Here is a 20327-nt window from a genome sequence, read left to right as displayed (position 1 = left end):
ATGAAATATATTATAGTATTTTAGATTGTGCATAATAAATAAAGAATCTTTATTTCTTAGACTAAGTACTTAAAATATTTACTAAAAAGGATTGGTTTAGAAACATGAAAACCCATTGGAATACTATGGTAATTGGACAAAAGTTATCTATAAAGGATGAGACACCTACTATTGAGTAGAAGAAGTAAATATCTATGATTGGAGGATTGCAATATTTGACTCACATAAGGCTAGATATAGAAAATGTAGATGGAATTGTTGCAAGATTCCAAGTTGATTCTAGAGAAGCACATTATGAAGCAGTCAAAAGAATATTTAGATATATGGAAGGAACATCTGAGTTTAGATTGAGGAATGACAACTCTAATGATTTTACTCTAAGTGTTTATACAAATTTAAATTGGGCAAGTAGTATGGATGATAGAAAGAGCACCAATGGTGGAGCCTTCTTTCTTGGAGTAAGATTGGTTTCTTGGTTAATCAAAAAATAGGATTGTACATCACAAAGTACATCAAAAGTAGAATATGTTGCAATAACAAACAATTGCAATCAAGTTGTTTTGATGAAGCAGATGCTGAAGGATACACAGATAGAAATTAATGAACCTATTGTCATACATTGTGACAACACAAGTATGGTAAATACATCTAAGAATCCAATTTTTTGTTGGCACTCAAATTTGTAGCCCTGATTTTGAGCACCATTGAAAACATTAAGCCCTATGAGTGCTTTTTGATGCACATGTACCTAGTTGTACCTTTGAATCCCATGAAGTGTTTAATGTTTCTAACACATTTCTTATAGTTCATATATGTGTTCCATGAAGTTAAATTTTCATTTTGAGCCATTTTCTGAAATCCTATTTTGAGCATTTGTCAAATTTGCATTTTTGCTCAAGTGTCAAACAGTGACAGGAGGTTGTGTTTGTCACTGAATATCTTGCACCCAGTAATGTTTCATGACACACCACTTTGGAAGTGTTTAGTGTTCATACTAAAGAACCTATGTTTTATATTTTGAGTCATTTTGAGTCCATTTGACTAGGTTTTGAATCCCTCAAAGTTGGTCATTTAATGTTGTCATGTTGATGCACTTAGTTCTAAATTTTGGAAAGCCCTGTTTAACAAGTCATAATTTTTGACCAATTGACCTAAATGATGAGATTCCTTTTGCATTGAATTCTAGGGCTCAAATAATTAATTTTTTTCAATTTTGAGCTTATGAAAAATTTGTTTGATCAGCTTTCAGACGTGATTCCAAATGCAATTTCTAGCTTTTTACTGGTGTCAACATTTGCAGATTTCTCAGTACCCCTGTTTGTGATGTTATAAATCCTAATCCATGATAGTTGAGATTAAATGGATTGTACCACTATGTTTTACTCTAAAATACTTTAAGCATGCCAATTTTCACATCTTGATGAATCCATCTAGACAATTTCCCAAGTCAATTCCATTTGCAAAATGCACCTTTTTTACAATGTTTCCAATCTACAAATTTGAGTAGCCCACTTTGACCACTCGCCATTTGCCTCCATTTATTCATCATGAGCCTAAATTGTAGATTCACCCTATCCTAGTGAAAGTGAACCAATGCCCCAGTTTTCATTTCCCCAAGTGTTAGTTTTTCTAGTTTTCAAAGCCTAATTCGAATGCAATTTGTTATTTTCTGACATGTTTTCTTGTAGGCAGTTCTGTGAGGTCAACTTTGATGGTCAATGTATTTTGACCTTGAATCTATCATGAGAAGAGATTTGACATGGTGCAAGTATGTAGAACAAAGAATTGGTGTGTCAGATTCTAGATCCTGATCAGGTGATTTAATCAGTTTTTAAGGCTAGTCAACAAACCTCCTAGTGCAAAAGTGACAATTTGTAGATAAGTGGTAAAATGAGTTCGATTGATTTTTCAGTGATGTAGTAAGGGTTAAAATTGAGTTTAATTAATGAAAGATGCTTATTGAATCAATTTGAAATGTTAGTTACCCAAAAAAAAAAAATTATTTTTAGCTACGCAACCATGTGATCCCACTCATATGATCGACATATGGTTTTATAAACATTGTTGCATTGCAAGGGTGACTTAGTCTTAATGGGGTCTCCTATTTTTAAAGAAAAGGAGGTTGGGGAGCCAAAGGAAGTCATCTTATAGGAAGGAAAACTAAGAAATATTTTGATGGCCAGGTATGGCTATGGCGAAATAGGCATGGCTATATTCATACATGATGTAATCAATGGGAATACATAGCTTCTTTGGGAGAGAAGGGAACTATGTTGGTTGGTGTTGCAAGTCTAGATTTTGATAGGATTTCTGATGGATATGAATCCAATCGAGAAGATTAGGTCCAAGATCAATTTTATCTTGTACTAGTTCATTCTAGTACAAAATATTATATGTGCATAGCTTCGGGCTCCTATCAGGTGTTAAATGAGTTTTGTGATTATATTGCTCTTGAAATTCTAGCAAAGCTAAATAATTATGTGGATCAAAAAGATGAAATGTCTTTTAATGATATATCAAAGAGGAGATAGGCTGACATAACACACCGACAAAGATGGAAAAGAAGATACCAGATGTTAACAAAAAAACACATAGAAGGTTTCAATGATAGAAAAGATGGAAACACCATTACAAATGTTATTGTTCCAAAGGGAGATACAAGTGGGAAGAGCCTAGAAAGGAAAAGATAAGACTAAGATTGCAATCAATGGATTTGGTCATCTTGGCAGATTAGTTTTGGGTTTTGCATTGGGAAGAGATTCAATATTGAAGTAATTGTAGTGGAATGATCCTTTCGTTGATGTCAAATATGTGACTTACATTTTAAAATAGGATTCAATACATGGCATATACAAGGGAAGCATTGTTGTTGTGTATGCTAAGACATTTGAAATTGATGGTCATGAAATTATATTTACTTTAAAGAGGGACCCTGTAGAGATTCTATGGGGTGATTTTAGAGCTAACTATGCTATCGAGTCAACTTGTGTATTTGAAGTTAGCATATGTAAAAGATGCAAATCACACCTCTTAAAAGAGGCATCCACACCTAATAAAGACCCACATATGCACAGAAGAAAGGAGCTATTGCATTATAGAGGTGAATACATGCATGGAAGAATCTATTGGAAGACCAACATATAAGGAGCAATCCGCCCAGCACCATCCATGCCAAGCAAGGAATAGGGAAGTTCAAAGAGGTAGTCTCACACAAAAGGAAATCAACGTGAAGCAAGATCACACCTAAAAGGAAGCAGCTGAAAAAGAGGAGCTTGGTAATATTGCAAGAAAACCCACACACTCAAAGGAGCTTCTCTAAAGCTGGTGTAGACTCAAAGGTTGATGCTAGGCAATGATGCCCAAAATAGAGGAACCTGTAGACTTGAAGAGTAGCTGATTTAATGAAAAAGATGCCAAGAAAAAGAGAAGCCACCAAGCATTGGCCAATGCAAGCAAGAGACCCATAGGAATATAATGACAATGAAGACAACATGCAAAGAAATAGAGGTAGAGCCATGAAAGAAAAAAGCGGCATTTGAGAAGCCACAGATTATAAAAAGAGCAGATGCAAACCCTATAAAAAGAAATGTAGACATAGAGAAATTACTAAGAAGCAAAAGACATAGTGGAGGAAGCTGTTGGAAGCCCATGCACATGAGCAATAGTAGAGGCAATGAACTCAAAATAAAGAAAGCCCTACGCTATAATGAGTAATCGCCAGTCCAAATAGGGAAGCCATGCCAAAGAAAGAAGAAAATTCATAGTACAAGACATAGTCAATTGCTTCAAGTACCCCAACAACTCTAGCTTCAGCTACGCCATCCTCTTGACTAGCTCAAATTACTTCTGTGCATAGAGGAGCAATGAGAAAAGGAAGACCCAGCCACCATCAAAAGAGTAATCCATGGCTTTGAAATGGAAACATAAAGGGAAAAACTAGTAAAGGCTATTATCCCACATTACTTGTGGGAGGGTAATTTTATGTCTTTAAATGCTAAAGCACACACTATGCCTAGTGTCTAAGGACAAGACCCTTTCAAAAAACCATTCGTGCTTGAGGAACTCACCACCAACCCAGTTGTTGAGAGCTGGCACAAAACATTAAGATAATTTTGAAAAAACCAACAAGAATGATGACATGGCGAGTTTATAGGTTGGTGCACAAGATTTTGACATGTGTCTGCATTAGAGGGTTAGCGCATGTCCACAAAATGGAAGTGCTCAACTATTAAGGAAAGTGGGTATGCGAGAAGATGACATGTGGCAGCGGGTCCCATGCATGGTGACGTGGTAGAGATGTGCAGGTTTAGACCAGATGCACCTAGATCATGACACATGGTGAGATCAAATGGTTAGCACACCCTCGCATTATGAAAGTGCTCACCAATTAAGTGATGCGAGATTGTGCAGAAGTTCCATGTGGTACTGGGCTCAAGGTGATGATGATGTGGCAATTAGGCAGACCAATAAGGTGCTGCTATGTGGCATGCCTAGTCAACCTAGTTTGACTTGAGATATAAAGAAAGGGAAAAAATCAAAAGTAAAAATTATTTTTTAAAATTCTTTTCAAAAGGGGGCACATTTAGATCTTTTAAATTCAAAAAGGTATAATCTAAAGTTTTAACTTTAGATTTTATTTTTTAAATTCAAAAAGTTGCAGACCTAAGTTATTTAGTAGGGGGCACATTTTTTCAAACTAATATTCAGGAGGTTCTTAAGAGGAAAATATACACATATTATATATCACTAGAATTGGGAGAAAACAAACTTTTTGATTATGGAGTTCATTTTTGCATAGGAAATCACCGGTTTGAGTTATAGCCAGAAACATAAAATTTGGGCCTTGTTAGTGAAATGAGTGAAAATTGTAAATGTAGATACAAGCTTAGTAAAAACACTTGGCAAAAGGTCTATTGGATCAATTTTGAGGATTTGATGCCATTCTAGTATAATTTGGCTCCAATTTTTAGTTAGAAAGCAAAACTATTCAAGTATTTGATTTATCATTTACAGAGAGAGATTAGAGAGATTCTTTTCACTGCAAAGGAGGGAATTTTAGGTTGACACATGTTCTCTTCAAAGTAGATCTAGGAATTCATCCTCTTCTATATCTTGCTTTCTTTTATCCATTGTAAGGGTTCCAACTTTTTCACTGTGAGACCATTGTTGGTTGGAATTTCTAGTCTTTCTGTGAGATCACTTTGTTGGATCCAGATATGTGATTCCACTTTCATTTTTTAACAATTTCTCTTGTATGAATGACAATAAAGAAGGAGTACATAGATATTTTAGATCTTTTAAGTGTTTCTATGTTTTGATTCCATGCATATGAATGTATTATTTCAAGGAAATTAATACAAAGAATAGCAAGTTAATTTTCATCCCGAACCTTGTCTCCTTTATTAGTAATCTTCAATGTTTTATGATCTTTGAACAAAGAGCTTAGGTCATAGTTGTAGTCCCTTAACGCTATATGTTATTTCATTATTGCTTATAACTCAAGGGGTTATCTAAATGCTTCAAGGAAATCGATGGGGCTGCAAGTTTACTGATGGGGATATCATGTAAGAATGAGATTTAGATTGAACATGGTTGTCTATTTACAAGATGAATGGATAGATCATATTTCTAAATATATGAATAAGTATTAGGTATCTATATGTATGTGATTAATTTATGGAATTGGCCAATGCATTAGGCATTAGTTAGCTACAAGATCATTAGTTCTGATTACTACATATTTGAAGTTTTGTTGAATCAACATGATTAATCAAACATTTTTTCCCTTTCATGTTTAAAAATCTAAATGTGATGCCCTCACTCAGCTTGTGGATATCATAGGATTTGCATTTTGCTACTATAGATTTGTGTCATTGCATAAGTGTTAGGGGATATAAGGGTCTTTTATCTACTTTTTTAGATTCACAAATATGTGTTTGCTTTGGTACCATATCGATTGAATCTGAGGTTCAACCACCTAGGTTTTGTAGAGCCTAAAATAGAAGAAGGGCAAGCCTTATAGTTGGCCCAATGCCTAAAAAGATATGTCAAAAATGGGAGTTAGCTGCCCCTAGATATGTCTAGTTCTAATTAGGGTAGTTGGAAACCCATAATATTTTCAAACACCAACAAAATTGTGACTTTACTAGGTAATCTATGAAGGAATTCATTGATAAGGATTTGGAAATCTTTGATAGATTATGCATACTCAGTTTTGTATACAAGGTTTCATGTTCCCTAGTTAAATTTTATCCATTTGCAGAAGTAACTTTGAGGTTGAATGAAAAATGGTATTGCTAAAAGGTGTTCATCTTTAATGAATTCAGCTGGTTGTTATTTTCAAAGTATTGTTGTAATTTTAGAGTCATAATTGTTTAACAATGGTTTCTCTCTTCTAAGTGTTTGAGGATTTCCAAAGTTCTACAAGTTGACAATCCAATTCAGATCTGTCATGTATGAATCATGTTTTAAATCTCTCTCACAATTGTGAGTGGTGACTCTATAAAAGATCTCTATGCCAGTGCAAATTGCTTCTATATAAATGTTTTTAAAAAGAATTTTCAGCTTGGTAATGCAAAATCTAAAAGTTATGTTGAGTTTTAGACGAGAAAAGAGAGTCCATGAATTCCTAATTGATGAGTTCTAAAGTGTTGATTAATTTTCTATAATAAGAATAATTTGAATATTGAAAAGGAATCACAACAGTGATTTCATTTAGTTCTCCTTAAGGAGATGGTGGCTCTATAAGGATTTGATCAGTGGTGTGAGGAATTGAGATCAGCACCTATACCAGTCAGCAGATCAAAGGTTTCATTTAGCAACACTTGAGGTATTTGATTTTTCATGATGTTATTCTTGTCATGAAAGAAAGTGATATATGTGTGTGTTCTCCATTAACTAATTTTCAGCACTATGAAGATGAGAATAGTTTGACAAAGTTTTATAGACTTCATGGGAATGAGTTTTAGCTTATTGTTTTTAGGTTTGTGAAGTGTATTTGAAGAGTTATTTGGTAGAAGGTTGTATATATCTACTGAAAATTACAAATAAGAATTAGTGTTGATGAGTGTCAATGTTTTGAAGAATGACAAGTCTCCTTTCATCAAGTATGCGGCCAATCAGTAAAGTTTCTAGATATATTTCTACCAAGCGGTATATGCCATTAAATTTCAATAGTATTCATGGTTTCCCAAATTTCATTCCTAATTATATTAGAAATAAATTTCCTAAGTTTAGTGGGAACCATCTTGTTTCAGCTAGTCATCATGTTGAGTTGTTCAGTGAATTGATGGGTGACTATGAGATTGCTCATGAGGATGTGCACATGAAGTTGTTTGTTTAGACTTTGGAAGGTGATGCTAGAGACTGGTTTTCTTTTCTACCAGCATGTTCTATTTCATCTTAGGTTAAGTTGCATTCCACCTTTATGGAGAAATTTGTAGAATAGGTAAGCATATCTGATTCTTATGATGTTTTTGAGGATTCACATTGAGAGTGGTGAATTGGTTCCTCAATTTAACATCAGATTTGCGAGAGTTTTGAGTGAGATCCCTAAGAGTTATAGAACTAATGATCAAATGTGTTTATCTATTTACTTTGATGCATTTGACAAGAAAATTAATTATCTACTACGAGATAAAGAACCACAACCATTATATCAGGCTTTTATGATTGCTAGGGATATTGAAAATAATTTGAAGTATGGATTGATTAGAGGTAATTTTTCTATGAATGATTTCTAATATAATATTTTTGAAAGAAAGGATGAATGTGGTGTAGATGCTTTAGTTTCAAATAAGCTTATCAACACCCCTACTATAATTCATAATCTGAATGAAATTTCAAATCAGAGTGTGTGTGTGTAGAGAAGAATATATCTATTACAAATAGAGACACATATGTTCATGATGTTATAGTAGTAGGATGTATTTCAGACTTTGATAAGGTTCAATATTATGTTGATTTCATGAATGAAGGTTTAGTTACAAAAGTAAGTTCTTCTCGTGATAATTATATGTATGATGATGTAACTAATGCTTCAAATTTTGAGGTTGTTGCACCTAGGTCTCAGTCTTGTGCAAGTGAGAAGGCTGAGAGTTATCTCTCTGATCATGAGTTTAACATTGCTGATCCAACATGCCATGAAGAGATAACACAAGATGGAGAGTGTGAGTCACATTCATCTTTGTCATAGTTAGAAGAACACATACGTTTGTAATATTTTAGTAGTAGATGGTTAGTTGGATTCACCTAATTAGTTAGATACACAAGAAATGATTTCTCTTATTTGTAGATTGCATTATGTTGAGAACATTATTAAATCTAAATTTGAAAGAGAAACATCTCGATATGAGTATGAAGAAATTGAAAGTTATCTTTCAAGTGATGATAATAAAGTTTTTGATCCAATGTATTGTGAAGAAGCATCATGTGAAGACAATGGTGAGGGATTTTCCTCTAGTCAAGAAGAGGAAAGTGATAGTGCATATTCATCTTCACATGAATCAGATGTTGATTGGGAAGAAAAGAGCAATGATGAGAGTGTAGTTTCTCATGAAGATGAAGGTATGATTTCTTGTTCTGAATTTGAAAAGGCAATTGCATCTCAATGTTTGCATTATACAAATAAGTTTGGATATGAAGAGCTTGAGAGGGATTTTTCCTTGAAGTTTGAAGATAAAGAAATGGTTGATCAAATTAAGGCTAATGGGTTCAAACATGAAGTTTTAAGTGAAAGATCATTACAAGGTTTTGTGTTAGACAATAAAGTTGTAGCATATGGTAATGGTTTTAGTGATGAGTCATGCTCTATCCATAGAAGTCATCCTAAACATGGTAACGAAGGTGATGTAGTCATTGATGCTATATGTGTGGTAGTTGCAAAAGAAAGGAAGTTTTCATATGATTCTAATTTTTCAACATATACTGCAAGTGTTTGTGACAATAATTTGGGCAATGACTTTAAGGTGTTTGATAACCTTTTATATGATGAAGATCCTAATGATGATCAGCCTATGTTTTGTCATAATGTCCAAAGAGGACCATTGCATGGAATTATCAATTCACTACGTGAGGAGAACTTTGAGCTTTCAGATTTAGTTGAGCTAGGTATAAATGATGAAGAATTGTCATACTACTGTGAGAAATTAGTTTATTCTTCTCCCAAATGTGATAGTGAATATACTAATCAGGATTTCAATTGTGATTGTGAGGACAAGGTGTTTGATGAGATGGTTGTTGAACATTTTCCTATACCTTGTAATGAGTTTTATGGTGGACACTCTAATGCGAAGACTAATCTATTTGCTGATTGTGAAGAACCATTTGAAGATCCTGTATTAGTTTCAAATTTTCACGTTGATGATATCTGTGAGTACAAGTCAAAGTGTTCATTTGAGTACCATATCGCTATGCATAAGGATACACATTTTCAAGGTATGGGTGATACCTTTCCCCATGTTGAATATGCATCCTTTATATTCAAGAATGATAGCATGCATGAGTCATTAAATGAAGAGAATTTCCAGTTTTAGTTTGATATTTTTATGTATGCTGATCAAAACTTTCATAATGAGAAAATGGTTGTAGATGAACCTACTTTTTAAATGCATTGTGAAAGTCAAGGTTTAGATTCAGTTTTGCTGAATGAGTTGATTCAAAATGATAATTTGGTTGGTGAAACTAATAAGAATAATAATTTTAATTTACCTCATGCAAGTTCAAATGAGAATCATATTTTTGATAGAGGTAAACGTTTTTGTTGAAGTTTGGTGGCTCGAGGTCATCGCTTGTACATAGTAGAGGTAGTTATTTTTTCTTTCAATAAAGCTATTCAAGAGAATTTTTTAGGAATGGTCTACTTCTTCCAGAGATTTGAATCCTTTCCATGCCTATAAGGGACATTCATCCCGAAACAGACCCATTGTTGGCACTCAAAATTGTAGCCCTGATTTTGAGCACCACTGAAAAAATTAAGCCCTATCAGCGCTTTTGATGCACATGTACCTGCATGTACCTTTAAGTCCCATGAGGTGTTTAATATTTCTAACATCTTTCATTTACTGCATCTATGTGTTTCGTGAAGTTAAATTTCCATTTTGAGCCATTTCGTGAAGTCTCATTTTGAGCATTTGTCAAATCTACATATTTGCTCGAGTGTCAAATAGTAACAGGAGGTTGTGTTTGTCACTGAATCTCTCACACCTAGTAATGTTTCATGACACACCACTTTTGGAGTGTTTAGTGTCCATACCAGAGAACCTATGTTTCATATTTCAAGTCATTTTGAGTTTGTTTGTCTAGGTTTTGAATCCCTCAAAGTTGTTCTTTTAATGTTGTCATGCTGATGCACTTAGTTCTAAAATTTGGGAAGCCCTATTTGACGAGTCATAAATTTTGAGTAGTTGACCTAAATGATGAAATTTTTTTTTTTGTTGCATTCTAGGGGTTAGAGACCTACTTTTTTTAAAGTTTTAGCTCATGATGAATCCATTTGATCAGCTTTCAAATGCAATTTCTAGCTTTTTACTGGTGTTAGGATATACAGATTTGTCAGTATTGATATTCATGATGTTATAACCCTTAATTTGTGATAGGTGAGATTGAATGGATTGTATCACTATGTTGTACTATCAAAATACTTTAAGTGTGCCAATTTTCACATCTTGATGAATCTATCTACACAATTTCCCAGGTCAATTCCATTTGCAAAAATCACCTTTTTAACAGTGTTTCTAGTTTGCAAATTTCAGTAGCCCACTTTGAGCGCTTGCCATTTGTGCCAAGTTATTCATCATGAGCCTAAATTATAAATTCATAATCTCCTAGTGAAAATGAACCAATGTCTTAGTTTTTGTTTCCCCAAGTGTTAGTTTACCTAGTTTTCAAAGCCTAATCTAAATGCAATTTGTTGTTTTCTAAATGTTTTCTTGTAGGCAGTTCTTAGATGTCAACTTTGAAGGTCAATATCTTTTGACCCTGAATTCATCATGAGAAGAGATTTTACATGGTGCAAGTATGTAGAACAAAGAATCAATGTGTCAGATTCCAAAGCTTGATCAGGTGATTTGATCAGTGTTTAAGTCCAGTCAACGAACCTCCTAGGGCAAAAGTTTCAATTTGTAGATAAGTGGTAAAATGAGTTCAATTAATTTTTTAGTGATTTAGTAAAGGTTAAAATTGAGTTTAATTAATGAAAGATGCTTAGTGAATCAATTTGAAGTGTCAGTTTCTCAAAAACAAAAACAAAATTTAGCCGAGCCACCATGTGACTCGACTCATACGATTAAGACATGGTTTTATTAGAATTGTTGCATTGAAAAGGTGACTTAATCTTAATGGGGTCCTGATTTAAAAAAAAAAAGGGCGCTTGGGGAGCCAAAGGAAGTCATCTTATAGGAAGGAAAACTAAGAAAGGTTTTGATAGCTAGGTTTGGCTATGGTGAAACAGACTTGGCTATATTCATACATGATGTAATGAATGGGAATACATAGCTTCCATGGGAGAGAAAGGAACTATGTTGGTTGATGTTGCAAGTCTAGATTTCAATAGGATTTTTGGTGGATATGAAGCCAATCAAGAAGATCAGGTCCAAGATCCCTTTTATCTTGTAGTAGTTGGTTCTACTACAAAAGATTATATGTGCATAGTTTTGGGCTCACGTTAGGTGTTAAATGAGTTTTGTTATTATATTGCTCTTGAAATTCTAGCAAAGCTAAATAATTATATGGATTACAAAGATGAAATGGTTTCTAATGATATATCAAAGAGGAGACAAGATGACATAACACACCAATGAAGATGGAAAAGAAGATACTAGATGTTAACAAAAAAACAAATAGATGGTTTCAATGACAAAAAAGATGGAAACACCATTATAAATGTTATTATTCCAACGGGAGATTCGAGTGGCAAGAGCCAAAAAAGGAACAGATAAGACTAAGATTGTAATCAATGGATTTGGTTGCATTGGAAGATTAGTTTTGGGTGTTGCTTTGGGAAGAGATTCAATATTGAAGTAATTATAGTGGAATTATCCTTTCATTAATGTCAAATATATGACTTACATTTTCAAATATGATCGAATACATGGCATATACAAGGGAAGTATTGTTGTTGTGGATGCTAAGACATTTGAAATTGAGGGTCATAAAATTACATTTACTTCCAAGAGGGACCCTGTAAAGATTTCGTGGAGTGATTTTGGAGCTGACTATGCTGTTGAGTCATCTCATGTATTTGAAGTTAGCATATGTAAAATAGGCATCCATGCCAAGTAAAGACCCATGTGTGCATAGAATAAAGGAGTCATTGCATTATAGAGGTTAGTGCACACATGGAAGAATCCGTTGGAAGACCCGTGCATAAGGAGCAATCCACCTACCACCATCCATGCCAAGCAAGGAACAAGGGAGTTCAAAGTGGTAGTCTCATACAAAAGGTAGTGAACATGAAGCAAGATCATGCCTAAAAGGAAGCAACCGATAGTCATTGAGGTAATGGTCAAGGCATTGAAAAAGGGGAGCTTGGAAATATTGTGAGCAAAGCTACACACTCAAAGGAGCTTCTCTAAAGTTAGCACAGACTCAAAGGTTGATGCTAGGCAATGATGCCCAAAATAGAGGAACCTGTAGACTTGAAGAGAAGCTAATTTAATGAAAAAGATGCCAAGAAAAAGAGAATTTGCAAAGAATTGGCTAATGCAACCAAGAAACCCATAGGAATATAATGACAATGAAGACAACATGCAAAGAAATAGAGGCAGAGCCATGCAAGAAAGAAGTGGCATTTGAGAAGCTATAGATTATAAAAAGAGAAGATGCAGACCCTATAAGAAGAAGTGCTAACATAGAGAAATTGCTAAAAAGAAGTAGACATAGTGGAGGAAGCCACTGGGAGCACATGAATGTGAGCAACAATGGAGGAAGTGGACTCAAAAAAATGAAAGCCCCGTGCTATAATAAGTAATATTCATTCCAAACAAGGAACCCATCCCAAATAAAGAAGAAAATTTATATTACAAGACACAATCAATCACTTCAAGTACCCCTGCAACTCTAGCTTTGTCTACACCATCCTCTCGACCAACTCAAATTAATTCTATGCAGAGAGGAGCAACTAGCAAGGGAAGACCTAGCTGCCATGACAAGTGTAACCCACGGCTTTGATATAGAGACATAAAGGGAAAAACTAGTAAAGGCTATTATCCCACATTGCTTGTGGGAGGGTCTTTCTATGTCTTTAAATGCTAAAGCACACACTATGACTAGTGTCTAAGGACAAGAGCCTTTTGAAGCATCATTCATTATGGAAATAGAGATGGAGTAACTCAGAGGAGAGGGGTGAATCAGTTACCACAAAAATAAATCCATAGATCCTTAGATCTCTTAAATTATAGTTGTTGCTGACACTCGGTAACCACACAAATAAATGTTGAAACTTGATAGATGTTCTGTTAACTTATTAAGAATTTAAAGTGATTAACATGCATGCATAAAGGTAATAACATGAACATAAGAGACACCCGATTTAACGTGGAAACCCAATATGGGAAAAACCACCAAGTAACTAGTCACCACTTTTACTCTTCTAAAAAGAGCCCTGTTAGGAGCCAACCCTGTTAAAGGTTACAAAACACACTGCTAGGTGTGACCTTGTTAGAGGATTTAATCACCCTATTAGGAATAGCCTTGTCAGAGGTCTTTAGAAAAATTCAACTGAATTGTCACCTTGTTAGAGGATTTACAAAATGGCTGTTAAACCAACTCTGTTAAGAGATTTTGAATCACTGTTACAATTATTAGAAAGAAACAATAAAGTGATCTAAAATATATGCAACTTATCTTTGGTGAATACAAATCTCTATTCTTCTTCACTAGATCCTCACTGATCGAATACAACTTTGTAGCTCCATAAGGATATCTATCTTCCACAACATTTGCTCATATATTCAATATTCTCTCATTCCATTTAAATCCATACAGTCACACTCTTATGCATCCACACTCTTACATATTACTGAATTCACAACTTGACCTTTCATATATACCTTACAGATTGTCAAGTCGGCTCAATTACAAGTTATAACAATTGAAAAACATTAAATCAGTCAGCAGCAAACATTGCACAAAACAATTAAACTTAATTCTTTAGAACTATAAAATTCTTTGTTACCCGATCTAGCTCAGTGACCATTACTCCAGAATGGTTTCCCCAGTGTTAACCAATTGAAGCTTGGTAAACACTGCAAACCTTGTAACTTTCTTCGGAGACCGAGTTAACTCGATAAACACTGAACTTCCTTTGCTTACCGAGTGAGCTCGATAAAAGCTAACTTTCTCTTTGTTGACTTAATGAACTCAGTAGACATTGACTTTCCCTTTGTTAACCTTGGGATCTTGGTTAACATTAACTTTCTTCTACAAAATTCTTTGATGCCCGAGTGAGCTCAGTAAAAGCTAACTTACTGTGTAATGTTCAAGAACACTCGGTAATCACTATAAATTACTTTGCTAACCATCTGAGCTTGATAGAATCTGTCTGATGGCTGATATGAAATTTTTGTAACATCAAAGACAATACACAATTAATAATTGTATCCAACAATCTCCCTCTTTGGCATTGATGGCAACACAAAATGTCATAGTAGAATGAAATTTGAAAACAAGTCTTTCTCTTATATGGCAACACAACATGTCAACATAACAATTCTCCCTCTAAGATAGAAAACTCTCCCTCCTACAATAATCTCCCTCTGTGAAGGAATTACATAGCAAACTCTTTATCTTAAACAAATTTTAGAGAGATATGACGGTAAAACTCTACCTCTTTGACAAAACATGCCAAAGACAACTCAACTCAAATAAATTTCAGTGTACCTTTAGTACTAATTCATATGCAATATTTCCTGATTATGTTGCATCAACTAATAGATCTTCAACATGGTATGAGTTGATGCATCACTAAAACTTCATTTTAGTGAACTTTAGATAGGGGAGAGACCCCTAGCTTACCTCTTAGATACAAGAATGCATCCTTATGTAATGGTTTTGTGAATATGTCAGCAATTTGTTCCTTTGTATGAACATATTACAATTTGATCTCCTTATCTTACACCAATTCTCTAACTAAATGATATTTTATTGCAATGTGCTTGGTTTTAGAATGCATCATTGGATTCTTAGATATTTTGACTACACTTGTATTATCACAGAACATAACAACTGGTTCTTTGATTTCCACCTTCATGCCTTCCAAAAACTATTTAAACCAAACAATATTAGAATAGTTTATAGTTGCAGCAACATACTCTGCCTCTACTGTAGATTGGGATGTACAATTTTTCTTTTTTCTTGTCCAAGAAACCAACCTCTTTCCAAGAAAGAATGCACCTCCACTTGTACTTTTTCTGTCATCAAGGTTTCCTGCCCAATCAGCATTAGTAAACACTTCCAAATCCAGATTACCTCCAAATTTGTACCATAAACCATAATCCTCAGTTCCTTTCAAAAATCTCATTATTCTTTTGATTGCCATTATGTTAGTTTCTCTTGGTTTTACTGAAAATCTTGCTACAATACCAACTGCAAGGGCAATATCTGGCCTAGTATGAACTACATATTGCAACTTTCCAATCATAGATCTAGACAATGTTTGATCTACTTCTTTTGATTCATCATCTTTGGTAAGTTTTAATCCAATACACATAGGAGTCCCAACTGGTTTACAATCTTCCATACCAAACTCTTTCAATATCTCGTTGATGTATTTTGATTGAGTGATGTAGATGTCATTTTTATTCTATTGAATTTGAAAACCAACAAAGAATTTGATCTCTCCAAACATAGACATTTCAAACTCCTTGTTCATTTGTTCTGAGAATTCTTTGCAAAGATCATCATTCCCTATGAAAACAGTATCATCTACAAATGCTTATGCCAAGACAATCTTATTATTTGGTCCTTCCTTTATATACAAGCTACTGTTATCATTAGTTCTTTGAAAACCAATCTGAATAAGATAGTTATGCAATCTTTCATACCATGCTCTAGGGGCTTGTTTTAGACGGTACAATGCCTTGTGTAATTTGCAGACCATGTTCTTCTTATCTAGATCAACAAAACCTTCAGGTTGTTCAATGTAAACCTCTTCATCTAGTATACCATTGAGGAATGCCGACTTGACATCCATCTGATAAACTTTGAATTCTTTGTGAGCAGCATATGCTAGTAATGTTTTGACTCCTTCCAATCTTGCAACATGAGCAAAAGGTTCTCCATAATCTATTCCTTCTACTTGAGCATATCCTTTGCATACTAGTCTAGCTTTGTCTCTTGATACCTTACCAATGTTCATCCAACTTGTTTCTGAATACCCACTTAGTTCCAATCACAATTTTGTCTTTAGGTCTAGGTATAATAGTCCATATCTTGTTTTTTTCTATCTATTCTATCTATTCATGCATAGCTTCAATCCAACTATCATTTCCCAATGCATCTTTGATATTTCTAGGTTCAAAATTAGCAAGTAAACAAGTACCTTTAAACTTATTTCTTGTCATGGTTCCTTCAAATTTATCTCCAATCATCTAATCTGTTCAATGATGTCTCCTGAAATACTTAGCTAATACAGGTTCCTTACCTTTTGAATGAATTTTATTATTATCCTCTTGCATTTCAACTTTAGGTTTTGTCTGTTCTGGCTCAGTAGATATTTTCTCGGTAGATGTTGGCTTGGGTCCTTCAGACTCGATAGACACTTGCTTGGTAGTCACTGAATTTAACTCGACTTGTTGTGGCTCGATTTGAACTTCTTGTAACTCGGTTACAAATAACTCGGGAGTAGAAAATTCTTGATTCTCTGATGTAACTGGTACTCTATCAAGTTCAAAGAAGACAAACCTTTTATAATCTTCTGGTTTCCTTTTGCTTTCTTCTTCAGTCCTTTCTGCAAACTCATCAACTTTCACATGTGCACTTTCTATGACTTTGTGAGTAGACAAGTTCAAACATCTATATGCCTTACTTTTGCATGAGTATCTAAAGAATATACCTTCATCACCATTCACATCAAATTTTCCTTTTCTAGATTCTTTCAAAATGTAACATTTACTTCCAAATACTTTAAGGTAACTTACATTAAGTTTATAGCCATACCATAACTCATAGGGGGTTTTGAATGAGTCTTTCTTTAATTGTACTCGGTTCAGGGTATGAACTGTAGTGCTGATAGCTTCCTTCTAGTATTTGATAGTAATGCTCTTTTCGATCATTATAGTTCTTGCACAATCCATGATGGATCTATTCTTTCTTTCAGCTATTCCAATTTGCTGGGGTGTTCTAGGGGCTGATACCTGTCTTTTGATTCCTCTTTCAATGCAAAAGTTATTAAACTCATGTGAAATGAATTCTCCACCTTTGTCTAACCTCAAGCATTTTAATCTTTTCCCTGTTTCCTTTTCTACTCTGGCCGAATACCATTTGAACTATTCAAATGCTTCTGATTTGTTTCTTAGATACATGACTGTCATCATTCTTGAGTAATCATCAACAAAAAGAATGAAGAACTTTTTTCCAGTATAGCTATCAATTCTTATGGGTCCACATAAATCAGTATGTGCTATTTCTAATATATCTTCAGACTAATAGTTTTTACTTTTAAAACTAGTCTTTCCCATTTTACCAATCTGACAATTTTTGCATAGACCAAACTTAGGTTTTTTTATGTTAGGAATGCCTCTTACTTTCTTGGATTATGCTTATCTTTACCGACTTATCAAAATTCACATGACACAACCTTTTATGCCATAACCAACATTCTTCAACTTGAGCAATGAAACATGAACATTTACCTAGTTCAAGATAGAACAAGTTACCTTTAGTTTGAGTACCTGATCCAATCAGCTTTCCTTTGCCATCTAGCAGTCTTACTTTACCATGCATGAATTCTACTTTGAATCCATTATTGAGTAGTTGTGCCACACTTAACAAATTATGCTTTAGTCCTTCTACCCAATAGGCATTATCACATATAAGTTCCTTGGTTAGAGAGATTCTTCCTCTTCCTTTTATGTAATGAGGTTCATTATTACCAAACCTTACACTGCCACCATCATAGCCCTCAAAATGTTCGAACTTAGTTTTATCACCAGTCATATGATGAGAGCAACCACTATCTATAATCCATGTATCCTTTTTAGTTACATGAGAAATAAGTGCCATCTTATCTTCCTCATAACTATCAGAATTATCTTTCACAACAATATAAACAATTTCATCTTTACTATTATCAGAATCCTTAGAATCTTTAGCCATGAAACATGATTTCTTACCTTTGTTCTTGAATGATTTGAAATCTTTCTTGCCATTCCATTTGTGATCTTTCTTCTCATCTTTATTTTGCTTGTTTGGACACCTAGTAGCAATATGACCAACTTCTTCACATGAAAAATAGATTAGAGGTACTTTACCTTTGTATTTTCCTCTACCTCTAGAATATTTACTTGCTAGAATGGCTTCAATTGCTTCAAGATCACTGTCTGACCTTTGGTTTGATTCATCTTCACTTTCTAATTGAGATTCCTTTTTCTGTTTGCCTTTCTCCTTGAGTAAAAGCTTGGCTTCAAATGCTGATTCAATGTTCTTGGAAGCTGGAAAATAGTTATCAAAGTTGTCTAGTTCAAATGTAGTTAATCTTCCAACTATGGCCTCTAGGTTTATCTTAAGATTTGCTTCACATCTTCTTTCTTGAATTGCAGAAACTCTAATTGCATAAATGGGAAGTAGAGTTATGAGAACTTTACTTATAACTATTTCTTCTATGATATCACCTCTAGAAGCTTTGATTGCACTAACATTTGCTTTGACTCTTTCAACATATTTGGCAATGTTTTCATCATATCTCATTTTCATTTGATCAAACTGTCCTCTTAAGCTTTCTTCTTTGGCTCTCCTTACATTGTCATCACCTCCATAGATCTCTTTCAGCTTTTCCTACATTTCAAAAGCAGATTTACAGTCCTTGATATCATCAAATTCTTCATAACTTAGAGTAGATGCTATATCTATCATCATAGTGTTGTGGGTCTTCTTTTCAGCAATATCATTAACAGATAGTGTACCAGCTGGTTCTGCATATTTTTCATCAAGGTATTTTAGTCCTGTGTCTCCAATAGAAGCTAGATGAAGTCTCATCAACCCTTGCCATGCTAAGAAGTTGTTCCTGTTAAGTCTTTGAATTTCCCTTTTATAAGACATCCTGATCTTTGGCTTAGATCATTGAAATCTTATCCTGCAAGCACCAAAAGCTCTGATACCAACTGTTGGAAATAGAGATGGAGTAACTGAGAGGGGAGGGGTGAATCAGTTACCAAAAAAATAAATCCACAGATCCTTAGATGTCTTAAAATATAGTTATTTCTGACACTCAGTAACCACACAAATAAATGCTAGAACTTGGTAGATGTTCTGTTAACTTATTAAGTATTTAAAGTGATTAACATGCATGCATAAAGGTAATAACATGAACACAAGAGACACTAGATTTAACGTGGAAACCCAATATGGGAAAAACCACCAAGTAACTAGTCACCAATTTTCACTCTTCTGAAGTGAGCCCTGTTAGGAGCCAACCTTGTTAAAGGTTACAAAACACAATGTTAGGTGTGACCCTATTAGAGGATTTAATCACCCTATTAGGAGTGGCCTTGTCAGAGGTCTTTAGAACAATTCAACTGAATTGTCACCTTGTAGAGGATTTACAAAATGGCTGTTAAACCAACTCTATTAAGAGATTTTGAATCACTTTTATAATGATTAGAAAGCAACAATGAAGTGATCTGAAATATATGCAACTTATCTTACACTGACCTTCCTTCACTTACCAAGTGAGCTCGGTAAAAGATAACTTTCTCTTCGATGACCGAGTGAACTCGGTAGACATTGACTTTCCCTTTGTTAACCTTGGGAGCTCAGTTAACATTAACTTTGTGCTACAAAATATTTTGATGCCCAAGTGAGCTCGGCATAAGCTAACTTACTGTGTAATGTTCTAAAATGCTCGATAGTCACTATAAATTGCTTTGCTAACCATCTGAGCTTGGTAGACTCTGTCTGATGGCTAATATGACATTTTTGTAACATCAAAGACAATACACAATTAAAAATTGTATCCAAAAATTCACACGTGAGGACCCCACCATCGACCTAGTCATTGATAGCTAGTGCAAAACATAAGGATAATTTTAAATGAACCAACAAGAATGATGACATGATGAGTTCATAGGCCAGTGCATGAGATTTAAACACGTGTCTACATCGAAAGGTTGGTG

Source organism: Cupressus sempervirens, chromosome 8, assembly GCF_028749045.1.
Source record: "Cupressus sempervirens isolate cs-2001-9-10 chromosome 8, ASM2874904v1, whole genome shotgun sequence".
NCBI lineage: Eukaryota > Viridiplantae > Streptophyta > Pinopsida > Cupressales > Cupressaceae > Cupressus > Cupressus sempervirens.
The sequence above is the reverse complement of the archived record's forward strand: the minus strand, read 5'-3'. Positions refer to the sequence as shown.